This window comes from Schistocerca piceifrons, chromosome 5 (assembly GCF_021461385.2).
Source record: "Schistocerca piceifrons isolate TAMUIC-IGC-003096 chromosome 5, iqSchPice1.1, whole genome shotgun sequence".
In the NCBI taxonomy this organism is placed as follows: Eukaryota; Metazoa; Arthropoda; class Insecta; order Orthoptera; family Acrididae; genus Schistocerca; species Schistocerca piceifrons.
The window spans coordinates 488,782,961-488,797,544 of NC_060142.1; positions in this window are offsets into that span (position 1 = coordinate 488,782,961).

Below are 14,584 nucleotides of genomic sequence, written 5' to 3' on the forward strand. Positions count from 1 at the left end.
GTGGTCCTGGTCTATGCAAACACTAATACCACACAACTAATTAGATATCATCAGTGAAACAATCTGTATAGATAAGACCAGGTCATCAACACGTTTAACACCCCAAAATCTATATTTATGAGCAGACTGTTAGACGTTATATTGTAAGCGTATTGTCATATCGCTGGCTTAGTTGTGGAGTATTTTTGCGGGCAGGGAGTCGAGCACGGGACACGGAACTGTTATGTTGTGTAGCGTGTAGCTCTGCATGTGAGAGGCACTGTAATATGGAAGTTGACCTGTTGCTAAAAGTGTTATTACAGTAAAGTGATGAAATATGCAAGTGATTCAGAGGAAAGTGCGTCAAGAAGTAATTTAAAAATGAGCAGTGCTGCTGATAACGTATTTGTGTGTCCTCTCGTTGCGTGTCGTACCGTAGAGTATCAATCATCCGCGGCGTGTTCGGTCTCTCAGAATGAACTGATGTGAATCAGTAGAAATTAGTCACCATAAAAGAGTGCAGTCAAGTGCCAGTGTCTTGTAGCGAGCGTGAGAACGTGCGTTCGATCATCGCGTTTCCGCATTATCAACAATCAGTCGCGCCGCGACGGTTACGCGCACACTCGTACAAGTGAGAACTGAGAATTGAAAGATTAACTTTACGAACAGTGTTATAATATTACTAGTGTGAAGGAGGACTGGTACCAAGAAATCTGTGTGTGCGTGGCGAGCATAAGAACTTTCGTTCGATTATTCGGCTTTCGCATCATCAACAATCATCCACGCCGTGTTCGGTTACGCGTACGCTCGTGCAAGTGACATTGTGAACAGATAATCATCAATATTCTTAATTGGAATGAACATTTACGAATTGGAATGCAAACAGTGCAACCTGCGATTTTCTTTTATCGTCTCAGAAAATAGCTGTCCATACCAGACGCAGAACGGTGTTGTGCTTAGCGTTGAGTGGCTCCCCTAAACCCGCTTGCATAATTCGATAGATAATTTCACCAGTGTGGAGCAGAACAGTACGACCGCCGCGGGATTGTCAGGTACGTCGTGTGGACAGGGCGCACGGTCAAGAAAAGCACAAAAGTACAACCAGTTTAAGGGTCCCCCACCCCCATTGTACACCCGGGCGTGTTACAATATGCTGTGTAATACAAGGTACAGGCATAGAAAAGATCGTAGTCGACTAAGGATTTTATTTTAATTTTCCTGAAAGTTTTAGCAGATCCTATGAAATCAAAACACAGTCAGACACTAAATGTTTCAACGTACATAATCGCAGTGTTGCTGGGATCGCTGGCCTGCCGCCGGTGAGATCGTAACGCCCCTGCGTGTTGCAGCAGGAGGCGTTAATTGGAACGGAGCCTGGACAGCCGACCAGAGTACAAGCGTGATGGATTGTAGTGCTGAGCGGCGGCGAGGCACCGGCTGTTCTCCGATACTGGAGGCCCTGGCCCCATCTGGACGGTAGTCTGCAACAGCCGTACGCAGAGTGAAGACGCAAAGGCAACACCGACGCCGCAATCGAATCTCCAGCTGAAGCTGTTGCGGCTGCGTTCTCACCAGGGGTCTACAAATTCTCCTTCCGCCCTGCCTGCCCCTATCTCCGCCACAACCATTAAAGCAGCTTAACCTGACGCAACGGAGACACAAGATTAGGCGGGTATTGAAGCTCAATGGTTAAAGGAGGCCAACTTGGGTTTCCGCAAGACTGGTAAGCTTCACTGGACCGTTCCAGATTGCTGCGACTGGAAACAGGTTGCGCTATCGATGCAACGTGACTATCAAGGTATATGCTTGAGTAGGGTCACTAAACGCCATTAAAATTGCTACACCACGAAGATGATGTGCTACAGACGCGAAATTTAACCGACTGGAAGAAGATGCTGTGATATGCAAATGATTAGCTTTCAGAGCATTCACACAAGTTTGGCGCCGGTGGCGAAACCTACAACGTGCTGACATGAGGAAAGTTTCCAACCGATTTCTCATACACAAACAGCAGTTGACCGGCGTTGCCTGGTGAAACGTTGTTGTGATGCCTCGTGTAAGGAGGAGAAATGCGTACCATCACGTTTCCGACTTTGACAAAGGTCGGATTGTTGCCTATCGCGATTGCGGTTTATCGTATCGCGACATTGCTGCTCGCAATGACTATTAGCAGAATATGGAGTCGGTGGGTTCAGGAGAGTAATACGGAACGCCGTGCTAGATCCCAACAGCCTCGTATCACTAGCAGTCGAGATGACAGGCATCTTATCCGCATGGCTGTAACGGATAGTGCAGCCACGTCCCGATCCCTGAGTCAGCAGATGGGTACGTTTGCATGACAACAACCATCTGCGCGAACCGTTCGACGACGTTTGCAGCAGCATGGACTATCAGCTCGGAGACCATGGCTGCGGTTACCCTTGAAGCTGCATCACAGGCCTGCGATGGTATACTCAACCACGAACATGGGTGCACGAATGGCAAAACGTCATTTTTTCGGATGAATCCAGGTTTTGTTTACAGCATCATGATGGTTGCATCCGTGTTTGGCGACATCGTGGTGAATGCACATTGGAAGCGTGTATTCGTCATCGCCATACTAGCGTATCACCCGGTATGATGGTATGGGGTGTCATTGGTTACACGTCTCGGTCACGTCTTGTTCGCACTGACGGCACTTTGAACTGTGGACGTTACATTTCAGATGAGTTACGACCCGTGGCTCTACCCTTCATTCGATCCCTGCGAAACCCTACATTTCAGCAGGATAATGCTCGACCGAATGTTGCAGGCCTTGTACGCGCCTTTCTGGGTACAGAAAATGTTCGACTGCTGCCCTGGCCAGCACGTTCCTCGGATCGCTCATCAGTTGAAAACGTCTGGTCAATGGTGGCCGAGCAACTGGCTCGTCACAATACGCCGGTCACTACTCTTGATGAACTGTGGTATCGTGTTGAAGCTGCATGGGCAGCTGTACCTGTACACGTCATCCAAGCTCTGTTTGACTGAATGCCCAGGCGTATCGAATCCGTTATTACGGCCAGAGGTGGTTGTTCTGGGTACTGATTTCTCAGGATATATGCACTAAAATTGCGTGAAAATGTAATCACATGTCAGTTCTAGTATGTTATATTTGTCCAATGAATACCCGTTTATCATCTTCTTAGTGTACCAATTTTAATGGCCAGTAGTGTAGTTTCACTTTAATTCATCTATCATAACGGTGGGAACAGCAAAGTAAACAAAGGAGGAATTAAGAATTAGGGAATATGTACCAGTCACGAAGGAGAGCCCAAGTCCAGCTGCGGTAATGTTTTCGTGTTTACATGGCAGCTTCAAATAAATCGATAGATGTCTCGCTATGTAAATTGTGTAAAAAGTTGCTAAACACTCATTCGGGGACGTCGATATGTTTGTAAATTTGTCCAGCAATTTCATCACTCCATAAATATTTTGGAAGGCGACAGGGACTTGTTGGCTAATAAGTGTGTGGAAAAGCACATGAGGCCACTACGTAGTGCTGTCTGTATTTAGGACAAACGTTGATTAAAATAGGAAAGAAATATAGTTCACTGGATATTAAAAACCCATTCCGGTGGTATGCAACATAGTGTGAAGAAAGCTTAGTGTGAAAGAGAACATCTACTTTCAGACATATCGTTTCTGGATTAACACGATATGAAAACGAACTTCCTTTGCCAAAAAAAGCATGTTAGGAATTCAGAATGAACTATTTTGGCCTCCTACAATGAATTCTGAAAAGTCGCAATACACATTCTGCAAAAATTAATTTAAATTGGTACACCTGGGGCCATATTTGGCCTCAACACTCTAAGGTTGCAGAAACTGGATTTCCAAAACCTTGATTTAGTGGGCGCTGCAGTATAACAGACGTTTTTATGTTCTTAGGTGAAAAGCTTCTCGACTTTCAGAGACTGTTCTACTTACTTCAGAAAAGTGTATTACTGGTGTAATGGTTCTAATTGACAATAATCACTACCAGTCAAAAGAGGGTGAAGTTACAGAGAAAACAGTTTATATCGAAAGAAATTAAATAATCCAGAACTATGCCGAAAAGAAAAAGGACAAACAAGATACACCATTTTCTGGCCTACAATAACCCAAATGAATTCATGTTTCTTTGAGCCTCGTCTTGAAATACTCGAGTAAAAAAGGACGTTTCATCAAATCCCGAACCCTACTCATAATGCTGCAGTGAAACCGTACACAATAAACTACTATTTCGCCTAATACAGCGGGAAGACGGGCAGGCAAGTAAGATTCCTATATTCTGTTTTGTCAAAAACTGACATTTTGAGCCCGTGGTTGTGTGCAAAATGTAGGCTGATTCTTACATAGAAGATAACAGCAACCAGCCACTTTTTACAATGCTACTTGCTTGCTTAAATATCGCCGTCAAGGCACGGCGATATTTAAATAAATAAGTAGCATTTTAAAAAGTGGCAGGTTGCTGTTATCTTCCATGTAAGAGTCAGCCAATAATATTCCTTTAGCCTGCTCGGCATAGCTTGGCTTGGATGGAGTAAAGTAGCCAGCCCGTTCTGCTGATAACGCGTGGCAGCTTGCTTGCCTGGATAACGGGCAAGCGTGGGCGGGCTAAAAGCGGACTTTATATATCTCTGGTTGTTACATAGACAACAGGTATTAACGCTGCAGAGGTACTCCCAAATGGTTCAAATGGCTCTGAGCACTATGCGACTTAACTGCTGAGGTCATCAGTCGCCTAGAACTTAGAACTAATTAAACCTAACTAACCTAAGGACATCACACACATCCATGCCCGAGGCAGGATTCGAACCTGCGACCGTAGCGGTCACGCGGTTCCAGACTGAAGCGCCTTTAACCGCACAGCCACACCGGCCGGCTAGGTACTCCCATATATACGGTTTCTCTTTAGGATGAAAGTGTCTAACCGCGATTTTTGTTCATGCGTTGGTGACTGGATTAGAAGTAAAACCAGTGCCCAGCTACTACGTTGGAAGAAATAAAGTAAACGTTAGGGGATAAATCATGCATTACGCAAGAAATCTGACTGTCGAGGTTGTACCATATTCTACTCCACATGATCTAGGCTACTAATTCCAGGCCCATTTTGTAGTGTTTTGTCACGGTCTCAGGAGTGTGGAATAGGTGATTAAGTGCTGCCTCACGCGTTAGTTTTCGCTTACGTGATCAGAATGTGTTCAAGTGTGATTAATATGATAAAAGCGAGAGACAATCGTGTTATCCGTCTTATATTACTAGATATGTAAACAAATTTATGTCTGAGACATAAGGTTGTGTTTTGTGTATCATTCGTAATTATTTTCATTTCTACACATTTAAGTGTTGTATAATGCATCAGAGCTGCTTGGAAGATGTTATTAATTCACCAGTTACACAATTTTATGCTGTGTAAAATTCTGTATATACACTCCTGGAAATGGAAAAAAGAACACATTGACACCGGTGTGTCAGACCCACCATACTTGCTCCGGACACTGCGAGAGGGCTGTACAAGCAATGATCACACGCACGGCACAGCGGACACACCAGGAACCGCGGTGTTGGCCGTCGAATGGCGCTAGCTGCGCAGCATTTGTGCACCGCCGCCGTCAGTGTCAGCCAGTTTGCCGTGGCATACGGAGCTCCATCGCAGTCTTTAACACTGGTAGCATGCCGCGACAGCGTGGACGTGAACCGTATGTGCAGTTGACGGACTTTGAGCGAGGGCGTATAGTGGGCATGCGGGAGGCCGGATGGACGTACCGCCGAATTGCTCAACACGTGGGGCGTGAGGTCTCCACAGTACATCGATGTTGTCGCCAGTGGTCGGCGGAAGGTGCACGTGCCCGTCGACCTGGGACCGAACCGCAGAGACGCACGGATGCACGCCATGACCGTAGGATCCTACGCAGTACCGTAGGGGACCGCACCGCCACTTCCCAGCAAATTAGGGACACTGTTGCTCCTGGGGTATGGGCGAGGACCATTCGCAACCGTCTCCATGAAGCTGGGCTACGGTCCCGCACACCGTTAGGCCGTCTTCCGCTCACGCCCCAACATCGTGCAGCCCGCCTCCAGTGGTGTCGCGACAGGCGTGAATGGAGGGACGAATGGAGACGTGTCGTCTTCAGTGATGAGAGTCGCTTCTGCCTTGGTGCCAATGATGGTCGTATGCGTGTTTGGCGCCGTGCAGGTGAGCGCCACAATCAGGACTGCATACGACCGAGGCACACAGGGCCAACACCCGGCATCATGGTGTGGGGAGCGATCTCCTACACTGGCCGTACACCACTGGTGTTCGTCGGGGGACACTGAATAGTGCACGGTACATCCGAACCGTCATCGAACCCATCGTTCTACCATTCCTAGACCGGCAAGGGAACTTGCTGTTCCAACAGGACAATGCACGTCCGCATGTATCCCGTGCCACCCAACGTGCTCTAGAAGTTGTAAGTCAACTACCCTGGCCAGCAAGATCTCCGGATCTGTCCCCCATTGAGCATGTTTGGGACTGGATGAAGCGTCGTCTCACGCGGTCTGCACGTCCAGCACGAACGCTGGTCCAACTGAGGCGCTAGGTGGAAATGGCATGGCAAGCCGTTCCACAGGACTACATCCAGCATCTCTACGATCGTCTCCATGGGAGAATAGCAGCCTGCATTGCTGCGAAAGGTGGATATACACTGTACTAGTGCCGACATTGTGCATGCTCTGTTGCCTGTGTCTATGTGCCTGTGGTTCTGTCAGTGTGATCATGTGATGTAGCTGACCCCAGGAATGTGTCAATAAAGTTTCCCCTTCCTGGGACAATGAATTCACGGTGTTCTTATTTCAATTTCCAGGAGTGTATTTTAATACTAGTTACACAGCGTACGAGCGGTTAAGCCAAACTTGGTCGATCGTGCAGGGTACTGTACCTTGAAGCAGAAGGAGGTAGTCTACCATGGAATATGTGACATTTGGCAATGAACAAAGTTTCCTTAATAGCTAACTAATTTTTCCTGTCTTGAAAATGAAAATTTATGTTAGCTTCCAAAAGCTTCTGTTTCAGACTGCCTTTAATTTGTAACTGGTTTTTGATTTTACTTCTATTTAATTTCATGTCACTTTCTGATTGTTGGCTTATATTAGAGTAATAATGAGACAGACATACTATTGAGTCAAATATTGGCAGTATTTTATCAATTGCAACGCTTTCAAATTTCAATAAAATATTTCTCCCTAGATAAGGGAACATATAGGACTTTAAAATATTACTTCACATTTGGAAGAACCTTACTTTGCTGGAGTAATTTTAATAATTTCAGAAAGAGACTGAAGCACACAAAAAGTGAATGCTATCATTCAAATGTGGTATAAGAAAATATGTTACAGGGCTGGCTAGAAACGAAAGCGTGATAAGTGTCCCAACGTACAACATCTATGACACATATTTCTCTAACACTAACACCCGGAAAGCAGTCATGGAGTGAGTGCGCCACTTAACGTGTACGGTGTATCTCCGCCGACAATACACAGAAATTTAAAGAATCTATGATCCATACCATTGTGAAATAGGACGCATAACGTCACCATTATTGTGGAACAGACGTATTAACGTCTCCATTTACTTGTTAAGCGTGCTCTGTGTGTCAAAAATGGTCCTTGATGACGGTACAATGCATATTCCTACATCACTTCACCCTAGAGTAATTCCATTCATGTCGGATCATACTGAAGTTCGAGGGGTGAGTTCTTGATGCTGGACGCGAAATGTATTGATTTTTAAGGTACTCGTCCATCATGGCAGCACATGAGATTGCATATAAACCAGCTCCGCCCGCCTCTATTCAGAGAAGGATTTTACACTGCTTCGAGATGCTATCCCTGGAGACTCTAGGCGTCGCAACGGCTCCACGATACTCATTGCCGGACAGGATGGCCGAGCGGTTCTAGGCGCTACAGTCTGGAACCGCGGGACCGCTACGGTCGCAGGTTCGAATCCTGCCTCGGGCATGGATGTGCGTGATGTCTTTTGGTTAGCTAGGTTTAAGAAGTTCTAAATTCTAGGGGACTGATGACCTCAGAAGTTAAGTCCTATAGTGCTCAGAGCCATTTGATACTCATTAATTTATTTACTTTCTCGTAACATGAGCGCCACCCCTCCCGCTTTCCCTTCGCAACCAATCTCTTTAAGATACCCCAGCCACCCGCCCCCCTTCCGTTGCCGTTACTTCTAGGGGCTTGTCCGTATCCGTATTGATTTGCATCACATCTTGTGTTTCATACTGTGAAGTACATATGAATATTTGGTGAAACCGAAATTAAACTGTCGTCAGGTTATTGTTATTTTTTTCAGGTTATTGTTATTTTTTTTTAATCCTCAGTCTTCTGACTGGTTTTTTGTGGCCCACCACTAACTCTGCTCCCGTGCCAACCATTTCATCTCATAGTAGAACTTGCGCACTATGCCTTCAGTTATTTGTTGGATACATTCCAGTTTGTCCTCTCCTACAGTGCCTGGTGCCACTCAAGTTATTATTTGATGTTGTAACTCAGGTCCTAACACCCTGTCCCATCCTCTTCAAAGTGATTGCCACATGTTCCTCTTCTGCCAGTTCTGCGGAGAACGTCATGATTCCTTTTCTTATCAGCCCACTTAATTTTCAACATACTACTATTGCAGCTCATCTCAAACACCTCTTCTCTTTTCCCAATTTCCGACAGTTAATATTATAAAAAAATTATTTAACTCCATTTACCAGCTGGCACAACTTCCTGAATGTACAGGGTGTCTCTACGAGTAGTCAGGCTTACTTTCTCTTCTCTTTCGGCTGATATTTGCAATTCCGCTTTTTTATGTGTGCAACTGGAGCCTTTTCAAACAAATACTGTTCATAACGTCTTTCAGGCGACGCTCATCGTCGACGGAAAGCGTCGATTTGTTCCCTGTTAGAAACAAAATAATTTTTAAAGCGGAATTTTAGGTGCCCAGTCGACAGAGCGCTCTCAGATTAGTCTAGTGCGACGGTCGTTTTATCTGTATGCATTAACAAGGACAGTAAAACGCGAAGAATAACCGGTATTCCAGCAGCGAGAACACCGGCCTCGCCCGCACTGACTCCTACCACCATGCAGAAGCGCTGCTCAGTCTCTGCTGAAGTACCAGTTGCTCTTCGTGTTTTACTGTCCTTGTTAATGCATATCGATAAAACGACTGTCACACTAGACTAATCTGAGAGCGCTCTGTCGACTGTACACGTAATATTTTACTTTAAATATCATTTTATTTGTAATGGGGAACAAACCGAAGCTTCCCCTCGACAGTGGATGTCGCATGAAGTACTTTATGAGCGGTATCTGTTCAGGCCGACTTCAGCTACACACTGCAAAAACGAAATTGAACCTATCTGTCGAAACACCAGAGAAAATGTCCCGGACGACTCTTAAGAGAGAGACTGTGGATTTAAATATTGTAGGTGATAGGATACCCTTTGTGTGAATCCTTGATTTTTGTTTATTAGTTCATTCGTTCATTCTTGTAGACAATTTTCTAATACATTTATACTGTAAAAGAAAACTGTGTGTTAATGAGTTATGTTAATGAGATAAATTTATAAGTCGAACCTCCAATTTTTAAAATACCTCACAGTAGATATCCACTAACACAAGACGCCCGAGAACCGCGCACATGAGCACGCCGCTTCCGGGATTCTGGGAGAATCGCCGGTCCTAGACGGAATCCTGCCAGCGGGTTAATGAGGAGGCGTAGTTTTCCGAACAGCCTGTATGTGATTTTGAGGCGGTTTCCCACATCCCACTTGGTAAATACTGGGCTAGTTCGATATCCAGCCTCAATAACACGCTGTACGAACATAAAGAAGAGCTCTCACACCTTCAGAAGGGATAACACAAGACTCAGACAGATGGGGAGCACAGTTTCCGTCGTGAGGGAAGGGGTGGGGACATGAAGGGCATCCGGCCAGCCTCTACCACTAACATTTCCAAGTCTGAAAACTAGCATGCCCATTCCATGAGGATATGGCAAAAGACCAGGAGAAAGAAGAGGAGGAATGTATCTATTAATCCCACACAAGTCTGTTGGCCAGAGACTTGTTGTCAGACAAGTTGATCAAACCTACAAAACTCCGTCTTGTAGTCGACAAAGTACAATGTGCAACGAGTAGTGTAACCTACAGATTGCACTGTGGCGTTCATCAACATGTACATGGATACTCTGCAAATCAAATTTAAATATCTAGCAGAGGGTTCATCACATCACCTTCACAATAATTCTCTATTATTCTAATCTCGTCCAGCGCGCGGAAAAAAAGTAACACCTATATCTTTCCGTGCGATGTCTGATTTCCCTTATTTTATTATCATTTTATTATGATAGTTTCTCCCTACGTAGGTCGCAGTCAACAAAATATTTTCACATTCGCAGGAGAAAATTGGTGATTGAAATTTCGTGAGAAGATTCCGTCGCAACGAAAAACGCCTTTGTTTCAATGATGTCCACCTAAATCCTGTATAATTTCAGTAACGCTGCATTCACTATTTCGTGATAATACCAAACGTGCTGCCCTTCTTTGAACTTTTCGATCTGCTCTGTCAATCCTATCTGGTAAGGATCCCACACCTAGCAGCAGTATACTAGAAGAGGACGGACAAGTGTAACGTAGGCAGTCTCTTTAGTGGATCTGTTACATTTTCTAAGTGTTCTGCCAATAAAACGCAGTCTTTGGTTAGCCTTGCACACATTTTCTATGTGTTCCTTCCAATTTAAATTGTTCGTGTAATCTCTAGGTATTTAGTTGAATTTACGGCCTTTAGGTTATCGTGTAACCGAAGTTTAACCGTTTCCTTTTAGCACTCATATCGATGACCTAACATTTTCCGTTCTTGTTATGGCGTAAAGTCAAGCGCTGGCACACCAATCGGGAACGATAAAGCAGAGAGGGCTGTGAAAAGACGTCAGCCAATTACATGCTGACCGACCCCTCTCCAGGACGATAACGCAACAGCAGCGGCCTCTATGCAAGGAGGACATAAATGCCGCACCCGACTGGTCGTGGCCTACTACTCTCATCAGGCTTCTGGCGACAGAAGAGCAAAAATCGTCATTCAAGACCTTCCTTGCGAATTTGCAGATCACACATCAGGGATGAATTACTCTGTCTCTGTTTCCTGGAACCTTTGGTTCATCAATACAACAAGAGGGACCGTAGACCTGGAAATTAATCCCTATGCCAAGCCATGTTGTCTCTCTTATTTGCGGGGGAGGATGTCGAATGCATTTACCAAATCAGGTATCTCCTGTGCACCAAGGTACATATTGAATCATATGATGGCTGCAAAGGCCCCTCCATCTGCTGTAGGTGTCAACGTTTGCACCGCACCGGCAATTACTGTTCACTGCATTTTCGGTGTGTCAAATGTGCTGGCTCGCATCCGTCAGAGGACTGCAAACTCCCGGCATCAGAAAAACCCACGTGTGCCCGCTGTTTGGGCGCTTCTCACGATCCCCACCACCTGGCTTCCTGGAAGGGTTGTTCTATATACCAGAAGGTGTTAAAATTACGAACAACTTCAGTTGGAAAGACCACATAGAAAATATTGTGGGGAAGGAGAGCCAAAGGTTGCGTTTCATTGGCAGGACACTTAGAAGATGCAACAAGTCCACTAAAGATACAGCTTACACTACACTCGTTCGTCCTCTGTTAGAATATTACTGCGCGTTGTGGGATCCTTACCAGGTGGGATTGACGGAGGACGTCGAAAGGGTGCAAAAAGGGCAACTCGTTTTGTATTATAACGTAATAGGGGAGAGAGTGTGACAGATATGATACGCGAGTTGGGATGGAAGTCATTAAAGCAAAGACGTTTTTCGTCGCGGCGAGATCTGTTTACGAAATTTCAGTCACCAACTTTCTCTTCCGAATGCGAAAATATTTTGTTGAGCCCAACCTACATAGGTAGGAATGATCATCAAAATAAAATAAGAGAAATCAGAGCTCGAACAGAAAGGTTTAGGTGTTCGTTTTTCCCGCGCGCTGTTCGGGAGTGGAATGATAGAGAGATAGTATGATTGTGGTTCGATGAACCCTCTGCCAAGCACTTAAATGTGAATTGCAGAGTAATCATGTAGATGTAGATGTAAATGAAGGCTATGAAATCTTCGAAGGAAACCAAGGACGAATCGGCTAACCCCGCCAACACGGCACCGCACCCATTTCCCCGTCTTATGAGATAAATTCGACGACCGTCGCACCACTAATGCTGAGGCGCCTGGCGCATTTGTGATGCAGGAGCCCCCTCCGGCTCCATCCTCTACGACCAGATTCGCTTCTGCAGCTCAGTCTCCTCCTGCTCAAATGTCTTCTGTGACGCATAGCCACGCGAAGTGGCCGCACGGTTAGAGGCTCCCTGTCTCTGATTGCGCAGCCCCTCCCACCAGAGGTTAGAGTCCTCCCCTAGGCGTGGGTGTGTGTGTTGTTCTTAGTATAAGTTAATTTAAGTAATGTGTTAGTCTAGGGGGCGATAACCTTAGGAATTCACAAACATTGAACATTTGTGATGCATACCAAGCTGATACACTGTTTGCAGGCTCCTCCCGCCCACCTGCTGAAGTGGCGCCTTCTCCACCAGCCACAACACCCACCCCTTCCTGTCCTAGGGTCAAGCAGCCCACCCGGTATGTTCCTCCAGTGGTGGAGACAGACGCATCTTTCTGGGATGACATGCGAGAGATCATCCAGGTCATCTCTCTGTTGACATGGTCCCACATCAGGGCTGCCTTTCGTGAAACAGCTCAAAAGATACTTCGGTTGGAGGATGGGCTCACTAAGGTCATCGCCCTTGTTGAAGGGCTCAGCCAGATTCTGTTATAATGGCGAATCATCCACCACACAACCATCAGCCCCTCGGGATCTAGTTGTCTGCACTTTTAATGCTGATGGCCTTAAAGGTATGAAGACTGAACTGAACACTTTCCTCTACGAGCGCCATGTGGACACTTTACTTAGAAACTCACTGAAACCCGACGACGATTTTCGTCCCTTCAACATGTTTGCTATCACACTGACCGACTCCATCACTGAGGTGGGGGCACGGCAGTGTTCTGCGTAAGTCACTCGTCCATAATCACGAGATTCTCCAATGACTCGAATATATAGAGGCTACGGCAGTCACTGTTTCTACCCACCTTGGTGCTATAAGTTTGGCTGCAGGGTATTTGGGCCCTAACCTACCACTTCTTGAAGCCTATCTCCATACTTTGATGTCCTTTGACGAACTCGTTGTTGGGGCAGATCTCAACACCAAGCATCTGGCCTGGCATTCTCGCATTGCTAATCCCAAGGGCAGACTCCTCCTTGACCTAGAGGATCCTCTAGTGCTGTTGGTCTATGGACCACACACTCCCACCCATATACCAGTCCGTGCTGACTTCCAACCGGACTTTCTGGATGTGGCCAGTTTCAAAAACATTGCGAAGCAGTTTTAGTTGGAAACACTCCATGAACTGGCCTCTGATCATTACCCCGTCCTCCAGCACCTTGTCGACGTCACTCTGTCTTTAGATGTCCAGGGCCTCAAGCCTCATGGACTACAGGATGGAAACGATATTCTAGCGGCCATTGCCGCTTTCAGACAAAGACCACCCCTATCTCCCCCTCAACTTACACCCATGGCGGAAATCCAGCGGATCCTGTGGCACAAGCGTGGACAGCTGGCTCCAGGTTTGGATGGTATTGTAAACAAATACTTCTGCCAGCTCCCACACAAGCCACTGGTCTTACGTACAACCATCATGAACTGCTGTCTCACAAATGGTGTGGAAGCAGGCCAAAATGATTGCCATCCCCAAGCCCTAGAAGGAGTCTACAGCCTCTACTAACTGGCCCATTAGCCTCCTAAATACCATGGCTAAGGTTCTAGAATCTTTGATTCTCCACAGCATTTCCCAGCCTCTGGCAGCAGCAGGGACCATCCGTCCAGAACAGCTGGATTCGCTTCCCACCTGTCGGCCGAACTTCAAGTACTTTGGATCACAGAACATGCCAGCAAGGACTTAACTCCACCATGTCGACAGCAGCAGTTTTCTTGGACCTGCAAAACGCATATGACAAGATATGGCAGTACAATCTTGTGTACAAAACGCTGACACAGACGATCATCCCTGACATCTATGTGGAGATCATGGATAATTCCCTCCACAATCGGACTTTCTTGGTTACTCAGCAAGGTCGATGCTCCAGCTTACGTCACATGTCGATGGGTACCCATAAGAGCTCTGTGTTGTCTCCTATCAAATGGCTCTAAGCACTATGGAACTTAACATCTGAGGTCATCAGTCCCCTACACTTAGATCTATTTAAATCTAACTAACCTAAGCACATCCATGCCCGAGGCAGGATTTGGACATGGGACCGTAGCAAGCACGTGATTCTGGACTGAAGTGCCTAGAACCGCTCAGCCAGTTGTCTCCCATCCTTTTTACCATTTATGTTAACAATATGCCAGTCCTCTCACACTGCCACCTGGCGCAATACGCCTATGAAACGGTGCTCTATACCACTGGCCGTAACACAGACCATTCCAACAAAATTGTCATTAA